Below are 18,117 nucleotides of genomic sequence, written 5' to 3' on the forward strand. Positions count from 1 at the left end.
AGAGGTCAGACTATTTAAGAGATGTCCTTCTCTTGTTGGTTTCATGTGTTATTTCCCTCTATACACTGAAACTTTTAAAAATATTGAGCAAAGTAAGATACTTCTGGGAACTGCCAATTCAACCACCCTTGAAACCTTACATGAAATTATTCATTCTTTGTAAAGAGTTATAAATTTTACCAGATTATCCAAAGAATCTGTGATTCTCAATTTTACCTACATGCCCGTAGGTAAAACCACACTGTACTGACTTTTCTTCCTCCCTCAGAGTCTAAAAACCCTAGAAGCAAACAAGTTAAGGACTACAGTGTAGTAATGTAAAGTTACTGGAGTAAAGACCTAAGCTATCCAGTGAAACAGCCACTAGTCATGTGTAGCTGGTTTTGTTTAGTTTCGTTTTGGTTTTTTTTGGTACTGGGGATTAAACCAGGGTCATCTTAGTACTGAGCTACATCCCCAGCCCTTTTTATTTTTTATTTTGAGATAGGATCTCACTCAGTTGCTTAGGGCCTTACTACCTGAGGCTGGCTTTGAATTTGCAATCCTCCTGCCTCAGCCTCCTCGATCTCTGAGATTATAGGTGTGTACCACTGTGCTGGGCTGTAGCTGTTTTATTTTTTTTTTATTGTGGTGCTAGGGATAGAATCCAGAGCTTTGTGCATGCTAAGCAAGTCCTCTGCCACTGAGCTATATCACCAGCCCACATGCAGTGCTTTAAATTTAAGTTAGACTTAATTAAAATTTTAAGCTTAAATCCTTAGTCACATAAGCCACATTTCACAAGTAGCTAGTGACTGCCATATTGGACAACGTAGATAATGTACATGCCCATCAACTGAACTGCACCACTAGAGATCATATTATGTCAGTAAAATGTTTGATTCAGGATCTAACCTGTTAGTTTTATTTGATAGCCTCTTTAGAGAAAAGAATCTGCTGGGCCCCGTGCCTCATATCTGAAATCCTAGCTGAGGAAATGGGATTCAAGTTCAAGGCTAAGCTTGAACTTGGAATGGGATTCACAAGTTCAAGGCCAAGCTGAGCAACTTAGTGAGACCTTGTCTCACAATAAAGTGAGGGATATGAGCTTAGTACTTGCCTAGCACATGCAAGGCTCTGGTTTCAGTCCACAGAATGGTGGGGGTGAGGTGGCGGGGGGACGATTTTTGTTTTTCTTAGGCGACACCTTGGGAGTTTTATATTTGGTGAAGTTTTCTGTGAGCTTGTGACCTTCTGTAAGTTATACCTCTTTAAGCACTTTCCCCCACATCAACTCATGATGGTCAGTTTCATTTGTAGAACATAATTAGCAATTACTACATTCTTTCCTTTTTTAAATTAATTTGTTTTTGCCACGTTGAGATGGAACCCAGGGCCTTGTGCACGTCACACTCCGCCACTGAGCTACACTCTCAGCCCCAGTATACATACTAAAGGGCCGCATGTGTTTCATGTTTCATCTCTTCACCAGCATTCTATCTTCCTGTGTCCCAGGGCCCCTTGCCCTCCTTATCCACCTCTTCCCAGACTTTCTGTTTTTGTCTTCTGCTCTTCTCTGGTTGTGAATGTTTGTAGGTTTTCTTTAAAACAAAACTCTTTTCTTAATCCTTGTGCTCCATAGCCAGCCTCATCCTGCTGTCTGCTCTTCTCTCCCTCCTGTGCGAGGGATTTGCTCCCGGCTCTGTTAACTGCCCTGTCATCCACTGTGTCTCCCCATGCAGGTAGCACAGGGTCACTCTGACTCTGAATGCTGTCCCGGCCTTCACAGCCAGGACATTCTGTCCTCTCTGTTCTTCCTCTGCAGTGCCCCCCCATCCCAGTCAGTGCCTCTTCTTGTCTGTACTTTGACTATCATAGTCACCTCCTAATTGGGTTATATGCCCCTAATCCTCCATTTTTATAAAACTTCCGCCAATGCACTTGCCTAACTTGTGTGAGGCACTTGGTTTGATCCTCAGCACCATATAAAAAAAATATATATATTGTGTCCATCTACAACTAAAGAAGAGATTTTAAAAATTGGGTAGGATTAATTCATCCTAATCATGGAGTCTTCCCCCCCACCCAGCCCCCTTTTTGGAGACAGGGTCTCGCTAAATTGCTGAGGGCCTCACTAGGTTGCTGAGGCTGGCTTTGAACTTGGATCCTTTTGCCTCAGCCTCCCTAGCCACTGGGATTACAAACATGCACCACTGCGCCTGGCTCATTCTAACTTTTAAGGGGGGTGGGGTTAGTAGGTTCACAGTGGCAGGATAAAGTTCATCCCTCTCTGATGGAACCTTGACCTCGGTATCCTTCTGCCAGCCCCATCTTTGCCATTTTCCCCAGTCCTCTCTCACTTCTTTCTCAAAATGTGCTGGTATACTCTGATAGCTCCCAAGGGGGTGGTTTCCATGGACTAGAAACAATGTAAAACGTTTGCAGTTAGACATGGGGTTGCCTTTTTTTTTTAAGTTAAAAAATTAAGAATGAACTTGGGAAGCAAATTATATTGAAATGCAATTGTTATGTACTAGGTAACTCTCTTCCTTTTTCTTTCTCTTTTGGGGCCTTAGACATGCTAAGCAAATGTTCTTCCATTGAACTACTGCCCAGTAGCATTTAGGAACTCATGCTCTCTCCAAGCTGTGTCCCAGCTTTTGCATGTGGCTTAAAGCAGGGTCCTTTCCTCAAGCTCATGTTTACTTTTGCCCTACTTCCCTTAAGCTGGATGACTACCCTGGTGAGCCCCATGGCTTCAAAGTGTTTGGCTCATGCTCCTCTTTCCTTTGGGTTGGAATTTTGCTCTTTGTTTCTACTCTGTCTCTCAGCCTGAGCCAGGAGCTCAGCATCTTACACCTCTTTGGAACTTCAGTGGACTCTAGTGCCTGAGCATGACCATCATCATATTTCAGGTTTCTACACTGATACCACATCTTGTCCTATATCTAGGGCACAAAAACAGTGTAGGATATTTTAAGCAATGAATTTTAACACCTTGCAGAGAAGGCACACTTTTATGTGCCTTCTCTTATGTTTTGGATCAAACACACTCTGAGTTCAGCAACAATAGACCTGTGTAACTCCAGCTGCAGCAAACTGAAGAGGCATTTTTTAGTAAGATATGTGGTTGGGATTTAAGAAATAATACATTAAGTACAGTGACACTGGAAATTTTAAGGCCTGGCAACGTTGACAGCATTAATATGTTCCTTTGTTTTCTCTTTCTACAATCTAAAGAAAAAAAAAAAAAAAGAACTATAGGAATGTTTACCTATCATTGTGATTGTGAATACTGATATTGGACTATAAATTTGGATTGAGCAGAATATATTATTAGAACCACTACTGTGGTACTTTTTAAAATTTCCATTGCATATCTACCTTCTAAACTCTTTCCATTAAAAGTGAGTCTTGGCTAGAGGAATACAAAAATAAAGTCATCATCACAATTAGTAGTTAGTTCTTTTTTCATGGAAGGATCATTAAAAGGATTATTCTTACCTTAGCCAAAGCACAGAATTAAGGGATAACTGCAAAGATTAAAGAAATGGTTGACTTTCCTGCAGGTAGCCAATTGTATGATCTCTTAGACCCTTGGTTTTTTTTTTGTTTGTTTGTTTGTTTGTTGTTGTTGTTTTATTTTCCTTAGGAAACTTCTTTATCCAGACTGGGAATACACCAGAATGTTAGTGACTTCTCAGTACTTTATGGAACTGTGTTAGGTACAATTCTAGATTGGTTAAGATTGATGCCATTCTTTTGCATTATATTTTGACTTCTGCATTTTAGTTGTGGTGCTGGCAAAGCATGAAATTGAGTTTGTGTGAGCATGTGTGCACTTGGGTGTAGTGGACTGTTTTCTTTCCAGAATTGTAATGAAGCATCCTCAAGGGCTTTAAAAAAGTTTCCTCAGGCATATTCAGTGAGCATGGTAGATGCCGTTGTTTCGCAAGTTTTCTGTTTTCTTTGTCTGTACAGGTTGTTCCTGACTTCTTGACTGGGAGGAAATTGAGGATGCTGAAGTGTCTGCTGTTTGGCTGGTGAGGCTGAATCAGTTAGCTGGCTCCTGTTCTCCCATGGCTTCTGACAGGCTGTATTCTAGGTTGTGCTGGGAGCAGCATGGCTCCTCTGGCCTCACATTCTGTCTCATTAAAAAAAAAAAAAAAAAAAAAAAAAATCTAAAAGAATACTGGCTGTATTCTGGAGTATTAGCATAAAAATTGGTATTATGGACTCGACCCATAAGTAACTTGGTCTGTCACTCATTCCCTACCCCTTTCTCCATCTGTGTCCTGGCTTCCCTATGTCCCATCTCCTTTGCCCTACCCAGCCCTCTTCACTGAGATTGTGAAGGTTAAGAGGTGTTTGGGCAAGGAAGTTTTTCTTTCCTTTAGTTGATTTTGGAGCAAGTCCTTATACCCCCAAGTAAGAATTCTCTCTGGAAGTATTTTTGTAAACATCTAATTTTATCATCTTCTGAACCCATTGTCTTCATGTGTGCTGATGTGATGACCAGAAAATGAACTCCTACCTCGTATGGCAGGGAGTAAGGGGCCTCTGTTTTCTGATGGGCGAGTTCCTGCTGGTCATCCTATCCTATAAATGACTCAGACAGCCTTACAATCACCTTGATTTTGTGCATAAAAGAAGTGGGTTCTGCTACCATCCTCAGTCCCATGTATTCAAAAGAAAGTTCTAGCAACGAGCAGATGTAGGTTCTTTTGAGCCCAGACCTCAAAACACCCAATTAGGGCTGAGAGATGTCATCAAAGATCACAGTCTGCCTTCACCCCACAGATGAGGGGTCCAGGGCATTCTGTATCATGCACGTGTAAGCAAGCTTATGCTGTACTGTTCTGCATCCCAGTGTTAAAGGACTTTATTACATGATATTGAATTACTTTAAGTGTATTAGTATAAACTATACTTAACTTGATTTAGTATAACTAATTTCTGGGTTTCTGGATTTTGATGAAGATGGTGCTTGTGTTTATTGCAGACAGAAAGTAAATACATAAGTGATCCTGCACAGTAAGTTCTTTTTTTGGAAGCACCACACCTTTCTCACACTGAGGCCCAGGGAGAGCTGGTCCATTGGACTGGGTAGTTGTTAAAAGTTGGAGCCGAAATGGATGCTGACTAGTTGTGCCACGGCTATGGAGGCAAGTATTTGAAACAAGTCAAATGGCCCCTCCAGGAGAGCTGCAGGAAGTCTGGCCCTTGGCTTCGAATGGTCAGCAGGAGATAAAAGTGTGGACTGTTGGAGGCTAGGCCCGTCCTGTGGCTGGATGGTGAACTGTTAAGGGAAGATAAAAGGAAAGAGTAGGGAGGTTGTTTTTGACTTTATCACATGTATTCAAATAAATTAAAGAGGGTGAGCAAGAGATGGCTTGGCTTTGTGACTGTGTGTTGGAGAACTCATTTGAGAAGCAGGACTGGGCAATATAAACATGCTAAAACAATTTCATGTCATGGAAATACTGGCAGAGGCCGGTCCTTTTGACTGGAAATGCTCATATTACATACTGCTTATGGTAAATGGGCACTGACTTGGGCATCCAAATCTGTTTGTCACAAAGATTGTCCTTGTCAGTTTGTCTGGGCCATGGGAGCTGTGTTGAAGTCTTCTTCCATCCTCAGACTGGGTAGACAGGCAAGCAAGCAGCCGTGTCCCAGGTGGCTGGAACTCTCCAGTTCTGTGAGCAGTGTGGGGTACCTGTCTCCTTTTAAGTGTGCTTCTGGTGCTGGCCAAGTTATTACTCAGGTATGAGAGGTTTAAGGGAAAGGACTTGTTCTACTGGGTTATCTTCCCTTTTTGGTTTTTCTGCCTATTCTCTATAACATTTGGGTTAAGTTTAGGGGCTTGCAAAGGGGCCGTCTCTTTAGGTAGGTCTTGTAAATTGTGAATCCACATTTAAGAACCTGGGCATATTCTGTGCCTGATAGGAGCTCAACCCGAGGCAAATAAACCAGTGTGCTCTGAGGACTTGAGGCTTGTTTCAGACTCTGGGGAGGGGCAGGTAGGCCCTTATGGTGGTGAAGCAGAGTGCAGTTAGACTCCCCAGGGAGTACAGTTGTCATGAACTAATCACCCTCCCAGCAGGGCCCAAGCAAGCTAATCCCCTGCAAGCCCCTGCCTCTGCTGGTCCAGCCTATTTTTGCTCAGAATATGCTACCTACTCTTGCCAACCTGGCCATGGACCTCAGGCATGACCTCCTGCCCTGTAGTCATTCTTAGTTTGTTCAGTTTAAGAAAAAATATTCGCTTGCCAGTGTTTTTGGTTGGTTGACTTACAATAAACACTTACCTACCACTTATATCACAGAGTATTCTTTTGCCTTCACAGACATAGTAGGGAGTTGGGGGAAGGAAAGGTCATCCATTCCATGCACAGAGGGCCACCCATCAGGTTTCTGGGAGCTTGTCAGTTCCCCAGGCATAGTCATTCTCAGCTGACAGTTGGTAATGTCTGATTACCTACTGTGAAATTGTGACCACAGCTGACCGCTTTTCCAATGGGCCAGGAAAGATGTGACCGCCCCCTTTCACTGTCTTCTCAAAACTGTCAGGAGAGGAGCAATTCAAAAACTTTTATCTTCCACAAAGTCATTTTGGTTTCCCAAGGAGTGTCATCCTGCAGCTGCCCTAAATTCTGGGAGTGTGTAGCCCTGATCGGAGGTTAACCACCTGCCCTGAGGTTGCTTAGCTTGCACACAGCTCCTCCTTGGGATATGAAGAGAGATTCTTGTTTCTGCTGCACCCTTTCTCCACTGTGTCAGAAAGGCCAGCCTCGACCTCAGGGCCTGTGAAAGAGTTGCAGGATATTGCCCAAAACTCTATGCAAACTGCTACTGAACTTTACCCCAGCTTCTTTCCAAAAGCTATAAATGTGACTGAAGATACTTAACTCCACTTTGGGGAAGTGTCCAGAACAATGCAATGACTACAGTCCAGTTGCCTGAGAGTCTGGGGCACATTGCTGGGTACCAGTAGCATCAGATTCAGGTGCTATAGCTGGGACAGCAGAAGTGTGTTGGGGAATACCAGGAAGAAAGAGCCTTGTCCTTGGAGGAGTCAGTAGTGTGTACTTCCTCTATTAAGCAAATGTGGAACTGACCAGGATTTGTTTCAGCAGCACACTTGGGTTTTATTTCCTGTTCACCATGCAGCATGGAGAGTGTCAACAGCTGTTCTGCTTGTTACTGTCAGTAGGATTGCATTTGTGATAAGCCAACATATATTTATTTTTAATTGTCTGACTTGTGGGCTGGGATGGGAATATTTTTTACAAAGATCGTCAAATTAGGCTCCTTCTCTCAAAAATTTGGCAGTCCAATAGGGGAAGCTGGTGGTAGGCAAATTGAGGAAACGGTGGGGACACAATCCAGGGTGTAACCTGGAATGTTAGGAAGGAAATAGCATAACATCAGTAGCCCAGACTTGATGGTGCTATACTGTTTGCCAAATGTTTTGATAAATCAACTTCACTTCTCAGGTGGCAGAACTAAGGTTCAAAGAGTTAAGGACCTGCCACCTGAGATTCCAGGCCAAGATTTAAGCCTCCACATCATGTGTTCTTTAGGTTACCCTATGATGGTGTATTCTCCCTGCACATTCTTTTGACTTTGGCAATGTTCTGATAAAGGATTCATCCTTGTAGAAGTACAGAATCTGGCAGATAGAAGAGTCATTTAACCTAGTTTCCCACCTACTACAATCTGTTGTTGTTTTTCATAACATCAGTGACTAAAGGTAACCCACCCTCCTTGAATACCCCATGGGGCAGCAAGCTCATCACCTTACTGGGCCTCATTCTGTCTGAAGGCTGCTCTACTTTGTTTAAAGTCCTGGTTTAATGAATTACAAAGTCCCAGCTCTGCTTCTCTGTACCTCCCACCCATCACTCATTCCTGCCCCAGAGGACCCATGGGATGTGTATGCCCTCTTGTCTTGCAGCTTTTGCAGCCAGCTCTTGTGTGTTTCTAATACTCTCTCTTAATGAATGGAGCTTCTCCAGTTACTTCAGGCATTTCTTATTCTCCCCCTGACTTGGTTTCCCAAACCTCTATTTTGTCCAGTGCCTTTCTCTGAAAGGTTTTCAATGATCTTTGTGGTATAGTAGCAGATATGAGAATTTTGGAGTTAGACAATCCTTGGCTGGAGTCTTGACCCTACCCTGTAAGAACAGTGTAGAATTCAGCAGCTGAACTGATCATTACCTTATAGGATTTGTGAAAGGCTTAGATATATGTACTGTCCCTAACACATTTCTGGCATAAGAGTTTATGTCCCACATTTAAAGCCCTTTAGTTACTCTCTGAAAGAAAAATAACTGGATATACCAGACATCTGATATGTTCTCACTTGAATCCTGTTTTTTGTTACTTATACTAAAACTCTCTTTCATCTTTAAAATTCCTCAACCCAAGTTGGTTGTGGAGGCCCTGCCCCTTCCCACTCTTTCCTATACCTGTATCTACCTGGCAAGTCAACAGATTAGATCTTAAGGTGGGATAGGTAAGAATGCTAAATTTAACTCCCTGCCCTGGGGATATGTGAGGGTACCTTGTCTCCCTCTGCCTCTTCTGCCCAGCCTGGGCACTACCTTGTTTAGACGGAGGTCACCTTGGTCACTCACTCCCCCTCACCAACTGCCTTGAGCAGAGAATGATAAAGGTTTCTGCTAAGTTAGGCAAGAAAGTGATGAAATACCAGGTCGTGGTGGCCAAAGAGAAAAACAGTGTTTAGGAGAAGTCTGGCCTGTTTGTGGAAAGGGCCAGGGACTTGCTCTTCCCATAGCTGGGTGCCAAGAGCCGCCTGTGTACCCTTCCCAGGGGATCAGGGCACATTGTGACAAATGACTGCCAGGTGGCAGCTGCAGCTTGGCTCTCGAATTTGGCAATAGTTAGATTCTGTCAGTAAGACATACTCCCAGGAGAAGAGCTGCAAGAAGTGGCGTCAGCTTCTTCTCAGCCATCATGGACCAACAGAGGCCATTTTCAGGTTTCAGCCCTGTTTCCTTCTTCTGAAGATGCATAGAACCCTGCAGAGGGGTACCGGGAGAATGGCTGTCGTAGAATGCTTTGGTTTAGCATCTAGCAGAAAATCCACCTTTCCGGGAATTCACATCTTTATTTTATTTTATTTTTATGATGCTGGGATGGAACCTAGGGTCTCACATATGCTAAAAGCAGACACTACCACTGAGCTAAATGCCCAGCCCCAGCTGTTCGCACTTTAAATATTCAGTTTCATTTGACAGATGAAACTGTCAGACACAGACCTCATCTTCCCAGTCAACACCTCACTTCTCTGCTAAATCGAATTTAATGTGGCAGTTAAAATGTCCATATGACTTTTTTTTTTTTTTTTTTTTTTTTTAATCTTTAAGGAGAACAAGTGTTCCTTTACCTAAGGATCATGGACACTCCTTGTGTTATTCCTGGTGAAATGTTCCCCCTCAAGACCACTGAGGCACCTGAAATCTAATCATAGTATGGAGCAGTAGGCACAGAGGGTAGAAATGATCTCTTCTTCCTTTCTTGGGTTCTGTGAAGAGGCACACTGCAGCAGATCTTAAGCTGTATTTAAGGCTGGAGGAAGGAGGCTTAGGGTTGCCTTCCCTGGGAGTGACCCTCCCTAACTGCTTTCTACCCCTCTGTCCTTTGTTTTGCACATTCCTTACTGCCCAGGAGCAGCAGAGAGAGAGAGAGGGAGGGTGTCCAGGGCCACCAGAAATCTTGACCAAAAGGCTCAAGATTGGAGGCTATTCCACAGCACCCTCAAAGGAGCTTTTCAGAGAGTAGCACAGGCTCAAAGAATGCCATTTGCTGGAGAGATGGATTTTAGGATCTTGTGAAGGCCCAGGCTCGGTGGATTGGCCACTTGTGCACTGCAGACTGGTTCTGCCCTGTCTGAAGCTCATATCCAACGTCCTTGTTCCTGAGGGAAATAGGAATAGGTCTTGCATAGATGAATCCCTTTTCCCCTCTCATATTTATTAATTTATTTTCGTTTTGGTAAGTAAAGGCAAAGCTGGAATTGGAATCTCCAGTGCCTTGATTTTTGCTCAGCTCTCATAAGGGATGTTTTCAGGGAAATCCTTGGTTTTTTGTTACCCTTCATGAGCTGGTTCTCAGGGCTGGGTAGAATGCCTGGAGAGCTGTGAACACACAGGCTGCTGGACCTGCCCCCAGAAGGGTTTCTGGTTCTGTAGATTTGGGGTAGAGCTGGAGAATTTGCATTTCCAGTGAAGGACTATGAAATTACTACAGATGGTCCCCAGCTTAAAAACTGTTTTTTATACTTGTACAATTTTTTTATTTCTTAATGGCATGAAAATGATACACATTTATTGGAAACCACACTTGGCATTTTGAATTTGACTCTTCTCCCAGGCTAGCAATATGGGGTCCGATCCTCTTGAGGTACCTGTCTCTCATGGCTTCCAGTCTAGCCATCACACGGAGAGCACTGACAGCACTGTGCGCTACGCTTCTGAGCTTGGAAGTTCAGCACTGCAGGTGCATTCAGTGCACTTTCAGCTTAGAATGGGCTTATTGGGATGGACCACATTGTGGATCAAGGGGTGTATGTGCTCTTTAGGGTGGCAGTGTTGACAGGTCAGCTGCAGTTAACCTCTTGCTGACCAGATAAGACTGTTGGCAAGGTGTCCTGTGCATGTGTTTACTTAGTTTTTCATCTGTGCAGTCAACGTGCTTGACCCTGCAACTCCTGTCCCCCACTTCTTCAGACATATGCAATTTGTTGGTGTGTAGCTTATTATCTCAAACCTTTTCTCCCACACCCCAGAACCTAAGGCACAGCTCCTCTTGCTTTGTCAAGTCTGTACATGATTTTCATGGAAGCAGAGGTGACCTGGTGGGCTTGTGTCATCAACCACTGGACAGGACTGGGCTGTTTGGTATTTCAGGCTGAGCCTCAGGGCTTCTTCCTGCCTCCTTGGCTTGGCTACTTCTAGAACCAGAGGGTACAGAATGTGAAAACCTCTCCCTGTCCCCTTTGAGTGGCAAGGGGAATGTTTCTTTTTCCATGGAGGTGAAAGTCCAGACCTGCCTCTTGCCAGAGAGTAGGGGACAGCAGTGAGGGGTAAGAGGAGTACTTTTTCCTGCTCAGACACAGGCAGGAATGGAAGGCCAGGTGCTGAGCATTTAAAAGAACAGAAACTATTCAGAACAAGATTTGGAGAAGCCAGAGAACATAACTAAAGGAGCACATCTGTGCTGTCAAGCCCTGTGCCAAGGGCCACGCATTTCATTCAAAAGAAACTTAATGAAGTTCAGAAAGAGGATTCACTTGGCTGTGCCACGTAACAACCCCACAATTTCGGAGACAAGTGACTTAGTTTTTTCATCTGTACAATGAGATTATCTTCATAGCACTGTTGTTATTAGGATTAAACAAGGCAGTATTCTCGGTGTGTGGTACATAGTGCGCAAAATGTGTTGACTGTGAATGTTACTAAGTACGATGGTGGAATTAAAGGTCATCATGTCCTAGGGTTTGAAATCAAGAGCCCTGGGTCATTGGGAGTCTGGGAAGTGCCATGTGCACAGTAACCACGAAGAGGGGGAAGTTCTAGGGGAAAGAACTGAGTAAAGAGATGACCATGGGGACTGGTGGTCCTCAGGCCAAAAGGCAAACTGCAGCCAAAGCATGAACAGCCTTGAGAAGCAGGTTGAAGTCTGGCCATTTGCTGTAGTCTCGGATAGGAAAGGGTAAGTGTTATGGAGCATGGTATGGGTACAACCAAAAAGGAGGTCCACATACATATCTTGAATTCTAGGATTGCCACCCCCACCCTTTTGCTTTTATACTTATTTCCTGAACGTGACCTCTGCCCTTGGGTACCTTTCCCACCTCTTCTCAGCAGTCCATCCTTAGCCAAGGGGAGAAGATGCAAAGCTAACTGGAGCAGTTCACAGTGCCCGGTTGGGCAGGGTCTGCTCAAATTCTGAAGGCATTACATGTCACTCTGAGGCTCCGTTTTACCAAAGCCTGTGCCAGCCATGGGCAGGGAGGGGCGGGCGACTTTCATGCGTTGCCGCCCTATCCAAGGCATAGCTTGCACCCTAAGCCAAGAAACACATCAACTTCCTGGAACTCAGAGCTGTCATCCCAGCTGTCTGGGCCTTCAGCGCACATGCAAGGCCATCCTGGTTAGAGGAGACAGTTTGGCCTCAGGCTTTGCAGGCAGGGGGAGAGCAGGCTGGCTGTTGGTCAAGTGCTCTAGTAGCCCAGACCATTCTGTGTCTGTACTCCTCTTCAGACTCCTTTAGCCTGTCCTGGGTTGGTCTGAACTCATCAGCCATCCCAAGCATTTATGAACATCGAGGAGGCTCCGCACTGCAGCTGTTCAGGTCAAGTTTTGTAAAGCCCAGGACCTCTGCCATCATCTTACGTATCTCAACTTACTCCATATTTCCTGAGGGTCTGAGGACAGATTTTAGATTTCACTTCAAAAACCCTGGGGTTTTTCAGAGGCCGGGATGCCGCTCTTTGCTTCTAAACCATCTTCCCTTTTATCTTTCATCTCTTCTTTGCTATCTCACTGGACCTGGAGACAGGCTCCTTAATCTTCTCTTTCTGGCTTTACATAGCATTGTCCCTTATCTCCTCAGGGACTGGGGGCTGGCCTTCCCTTGCCCCTCCTCCTCTCAGAGGGACCTCTGCCCTCTCCCAGACATCCTGCCTCCTTGGCTTTGCAAAAAGCCTGTGGGAGTGAAAATCCAGAAATCCGGCATCCAGGACCATCCCCCAAACATCCCAGCCTGTCTTTGTCATCTTTCACCGACAGGAGTCATCATTTGGGCCATACTGGTCTTTTTTGTTTGTTTGTTTTCTCTTTTTCTCCTGAGGCAGATGCCATGGAGGTAAGGGGTGTCTTGAAGTTTCTTCCAAAAACTGTTTTGTACTTCTTCATTCTCCAAGTTCTAAGAGTCCCTTAGACCTGAGGGAACCCAGAGCAAACAGGGTGGTGACTCTTATTATTCAACTAGATTGCAGGACATTCTCAATATTCAGATAATTTATATCAAAGATCAGAGGATGAAGTTTCAAGGTCAAGTCTAAGCTTGGCCCTTTTGCTCTGAAAGGATCCTCTTTCCCATTGGTTCTCCCTGTATATTTGAGGGGAAACTGATTGGATTTTTTTAAAGCATCTTAAATGAGAAGAGGAAGCAGGACTAACTTTTTTTTTTTTTTTTTTTAGTTGTCAGTGAATCTTTTACTTTATTTATTTATATGTGGTGCTGAATATGGAACCCAGGGCCTCACACTTGCCAGGCAAGTACTCTTACCACTAAGCCACAACCTCAGCCTCACGACTGACTTTTAATAGCAGTCTTAATTATATTCTGGAGAATGTTCATTCCATAAACGTGTTTCTTAACTCTTGAAACATGTGAATGTGTATTTTAATTATACGTAGAACTGCAGTATAGAACTGTATTATAATTATATGTAGAACTTATTTGAAGATCTTGACAGTTTCTAGGCGGGGGAAACCTGTGAGCTACTCCTTTCCAGACTTCCTACTAATAAAATTTACCATTTCTTTAAAACTACATGTATATTTTTCTTTTATTTTTGTGGTGCTGGGGCTAGAACCCAGGACCTCACACATGCTAGGCAAGTGCTGTATCATTGATCTATGCCCCCAGCCCCCAAATAATGTAAAAATGAATTAAAAAACAGGGAAAGTTTGCTTGCTTTTATTAACCTTGAAAATTATGCTTAATTTCTCCTTAGATATCTGTAAGTTTATACAGGTAGAGATAATGTGAAAAAAAATGGTTTGTGTATTTTTGAAAACTGCATTGAGAATCGTAACAAAATTAGCTTGATTCGTGGTTTAAAGGAAGTGGGGGGTCATATATGAACAAAAACAAGAATTCTTACCTTGCTTTTATAGGGTATGTTTCTAGGGTCCCTGATCCTCTTGAATACAAATGAAATGTTGAGCTTAGAGTATGTACATTTTTTTTTAAAGTATCTTAAATAAGAGAAGGAAGATAAATGAGAGGAGAGTCCATAATTTTCATCAGATTCTCAAAGTGGGTCCTGCCCCAGGAAACATGGAGAACTATCAGGGTGTCTGTAGAATGGAGGATCTTCATGTCTATCCTTTTCACAGGCTTGTCCCTATGAATTATTCCTTGTTTTGGTTTGATTTGTTTTGGTTATTTTTGTTGTTGTTGTTTTGTTGGGGTTTTGGGGGGGTACTGGTGATTGAACCCAGGGGCACGTAACCACTGAACCCAGTTCTTCTTATTTTTTTTTTTTTTATTTTGAGGCAGGATCTTGCTAAGTTGCTTATGGCATCGCTAAGTTACTGAGGCTGGCTTTGGACTCACGGTCCTCCTGCCTCAGCTTCCCGAGCCGCTGGTATTATAGGCATGCACCCCCTTCTTGTTTCCTTGATACTTAGAATCCAAGTAACTTTTCCCCAAAAGAGAGTAGCATAAAGAAGATGGAGAATTAAAGCAGTGAGGTATTAAAAAAAAGTTGGGGAGAGCATCATGGTATCAGAAATCACTTGGGAGCTGTTTCTGATTTAAAAAAAAAAAAAAAAAAGCTGGTGAACTTTCTCACCCCCTATTAGAGCAGCCTAGCCCTGGCTTTTGCGTGCCTAAGGTGCTTAAGGAGCTATCTATGGGCAGCTCGAGTAGAGTCAAGATGATAGCTGTATGACACACTTGGACAGCTTGGTCTCCAGACTCTTCAAAAAGGGATGAAAGTGAAAAATATGCCACACAATTGCTTTTAGACAGTGTTATCCGCATGGGTTTATTCTGCTACTGCTCACTCTGCCCCCTTTTCTGCTGTGCTGGGTATCATGTGCACAAAGGTTATTTTTTTTAATGTGGTGCTGAAGATTGAACTCAGGACCTTGTGCATGCTGGGCAGGTGCTTTATATGCTGCATCCCCAGCCTTATTAACTTTTTGAATCTTCTCCCAGTTTGGCACTTTTCAGCTTAGCTAAGGGATGCTGTGTTAAGAGCCAGAGGCAAACATACCAGATGCTTTTCTGGGAAATGCCATATTCTAGCTTTCTCTGACAGTATTGAGGTCCAGACACAACATTCTCCCAGCTGGGGGCTTTTCAGGGCCTTAGCACCCCAGAGACCTCATGAAGGGCATGTGTAATTAGAGACATTTCCACATCTTCCTACAGAAAGGAAAAAGGTTACCCATTTGGTCCTGTTTGACATGAGTTACAAACGCTTGCTTGGGAAAATGTGAGATAGTCTCAGCTTACTTAAGGACTGTTCATTACTGTTTCTTATTTTCTGTAGCTTGCTTCTTTTTTCCTGTTTCTAGAGCATTGACTGCTATCCTGTTTTTCTCTTTCCTTTAAGCTGAGGGACCATCAGCATCTCCTATTAACATGCCGTTAGGATTGCCACGGCTCTGCCAACGGTCACAGCCAGTCGTCCAAGCCCTTCTCTCATGGTGTCGCTCTTGCCATTGTTGGAACATGCTTGGTGTGGTGGTGATATGGAGGGGGTCCTGTGCTCAGCTCCAGCCACTCTTGCTTAGATGCTAACAGGTCAACTCTGGATGGAATCACCTCACAGCTCACATTTAATTGCAGGCAGGGCATGGGAAATGTGCTCTTGTCCCAATTTGTGACTCCTGGTGTTGTTGAATAGAGGAGATTTTGCAGAAAATGGATCACTTCTTGTCTTAGCCCCCTTTAACATCAACTTCTCTGTTTTTACAGGTTGCTTCAACTCTGTGCTCTAGAAGTGGTGACTTTGAGGTGTGACCCTGCCCACATTTGGGCCCAACCAGTGCCAGCTCCTCAGTAAGGAGGTCAACTTGATAAGACAAGAAAAACAGGTCAGTTAAGCATCGTAGACTTTCCTTTAGTTGAATGGTAAATGTTGAGTCTTCCCATGCTCTCCCTTCTTCCATCTTCCTTCCCAGTTGTGCTCCCTCTTTTCTAGGACCCCCAGAGGCTTGGTACAAAATCAGTTTAAAATTGAAATTGCCCCTTGCTGGGTTTTCTTAATATGTTGATCCCTTGGTGTGGGATGAGAAACTTGAGGATGCTAAGGATGCTTCACAGGAAGCAGCACCTCAGACACCATCTTCCTCTCTTCTCTCCTCTTCCCCACCCCAACAGTTCGTTCTGTGGGATAGAGACTGGAATACCAGTCTAGTCTATCTGGTGATATAGATCACATTTGTGTCTCAGGAACCTCATCTGGGGTCCCAGTCCTCTCTGATTCCAATTGGAGGGGTTTGCACTAGATTGGGGCCAGTGATTTTTTTTTAATGAAAATTCTAGAGCTATAAATATTCATAAAAGGGAAAGTATTTTATCAAAAGATGATAAGCTATTAAAATATCTTTTATTCTGTGATATCAAGTATCAGCAGGTTTAGGTGTATTAGTTTGGATTGTTCCACTGTAGTCTGTGGTATCGGATAGTGGGTAGGTAGAATCAATTAATACTGGCCAACTTGCATCTAGTTAAATTATCTTCCTGTCCAGAAGAATGGGAAACAAGTTTACAGTTAGTCCCAAAGCATGGCTTTTCTCCTTTTCTAATGGGATAAGTCCTTGTAACTTTCAGCTCTTATGCTAGTTAACCTTAGTGACTCTTGCTAGGCATGCTCTATTTCAGACTTAGTTTGCAAGAATGTATCTTTGATATCATAATGACTGAAAAAATTCTCACTGACAGATTGGATCTTCTTAGTGAATATATTTTTGTCAATTTACCTATTGGCCATTTAGTCACAAAGGTGTTTACTTGAACTTGACATATTTGAGTCAGCTCTACCACTTTTCTAAATTTAGTGTTAGGACAAAAGTGAGATTATCTTCCACATTCTTCATATAAATTGGTAGAAAGACTCATTTTCTTTTTATCAATACAACATAATTATAGTAAAGATTTCTAGGCAGTTATTTTATGCTTTTCTGTATAGTAAAATTATAGGGAAGATATATTTTAAAGATTGTGGTGAATTCAGTACTGAAGACATCTATTTTGGAACTAGATACATAATTTTATGCTGATTAATCTAAAAATTCTAGGGAACTGATACTTTTGCTGACAATTCATTAAGAAAAGTCTGCCAGGCTTGGAGGTACACACCTATAATCCCATCAACCCAGGAGACTGAGGCAGGAGGGTTGCTAATTCAAGGCCAGCCTCAGCAACTTAGCCAGACCCTGCCTCAAAATAAAAAGTAAAAAGGATTGAGGATGCAGCTCAGTGGTAAACTGCGCTTGAGTTCAACCCCAAGTACGGGGGTGGGGGGTGGAGAAAGAGAAGAGTGGTATGTATTGTATAGATATACTTGTACGTGCATACTGTGTTTGCATGTTTTTTTCCCTAAAGAAAAATTACCCAAATAAACAAAGACAAAAACAGGAAGTAAGAAGCATAATTTTTAATAGATCTGAATGGCTGTTGGCATGGCAAAATAGTTTGGCTTTCCTGTCTTTATAGGGAAAGATGTGGGAGGTGAGATTGGATTGGGAGTCTTGTATGCTTTTGCATTTACTCCTTTTTCCTACTATTTGGGAAACTATTTGGTTATCTTCAAAACATCTCTTAACAGTTGTAGATTATTTTCTGTTGGTATAATAGAATTCCTGAGACCAGATAATTTATAAAGACTGAAAGGTTATTTAGCTCAGAATTCTGGAGGCTGGGAAGTCCCAAGAGCGTGGCACTTTCTTGGCCTTCTTGGTGTATCATAACATGACAGAGGATATCACATGGCTAGACAGAGCAAGCTTGCTTGCTCAGTTCTATCTTCCTCTTCTTATAAATCCACTAATATCATCATGGGTGTTTCACCCTTGTGACCTTGTCTAATCTTAATTACCTCCCAAAGACCCCACTCTGAATACTATTAACATATGAATTTGAAGATTATTTTCAATACATGATCTTTTGGGGGACATATTAAAAGAATAGCAAGTAAAACACATTTTATCTCTTTTTAAAATATTTTTCTTAGATGTTGATAAACCTTTTTTAAATTCATTTATTTATATGTGGTGCTGAGAATTGAGCCCAGTGCCTCACACATGCTAGGCAAGCAGTCCACCACTGAGTCACAACCCCAGCCCCATATTTTTTCTCTTG

General features: G+C 43.0%; 1 protein-coding gene across 6 annotated transcripts in view; it reads left to right on the top strand.

Moving 5' to 3' along the window:
• RREB1 (ras responsive element binding protein 1) overlaps positions 1 to 18,117 on the top strand; it is a 132,505-nt gene that overhangs the window by 45,862 nt on the left and 68,526 nt on the right. For all 6 annotated transcript variants that reach the window (XM_079147521.1, XM_079147519.1, XM_079147516.1 and 3 more), the window contains exon 2: positions 15,730 to 15,848. The gene's annotated coding sequence lies outside the window, so the exon portion shown is untranslated. The remainder of the gene's footprint in view (positions 1 to 15,729; positions 15,849 to 18,117) is intronic.

The sequence above is a fragment of the Sciurus vulgaris genome (genome assembly GCF_902686455.1).
Source record: "Sciurus vulgaris genome assembly, chromosome: 7".
Taxonomy (NCBI): domain Eukaryota; kingdom Metazoa; phylum Chordata; class Mammalia; order Rodentia; family Sciuridae; genus Sciurus; species Sciurus vulgaris.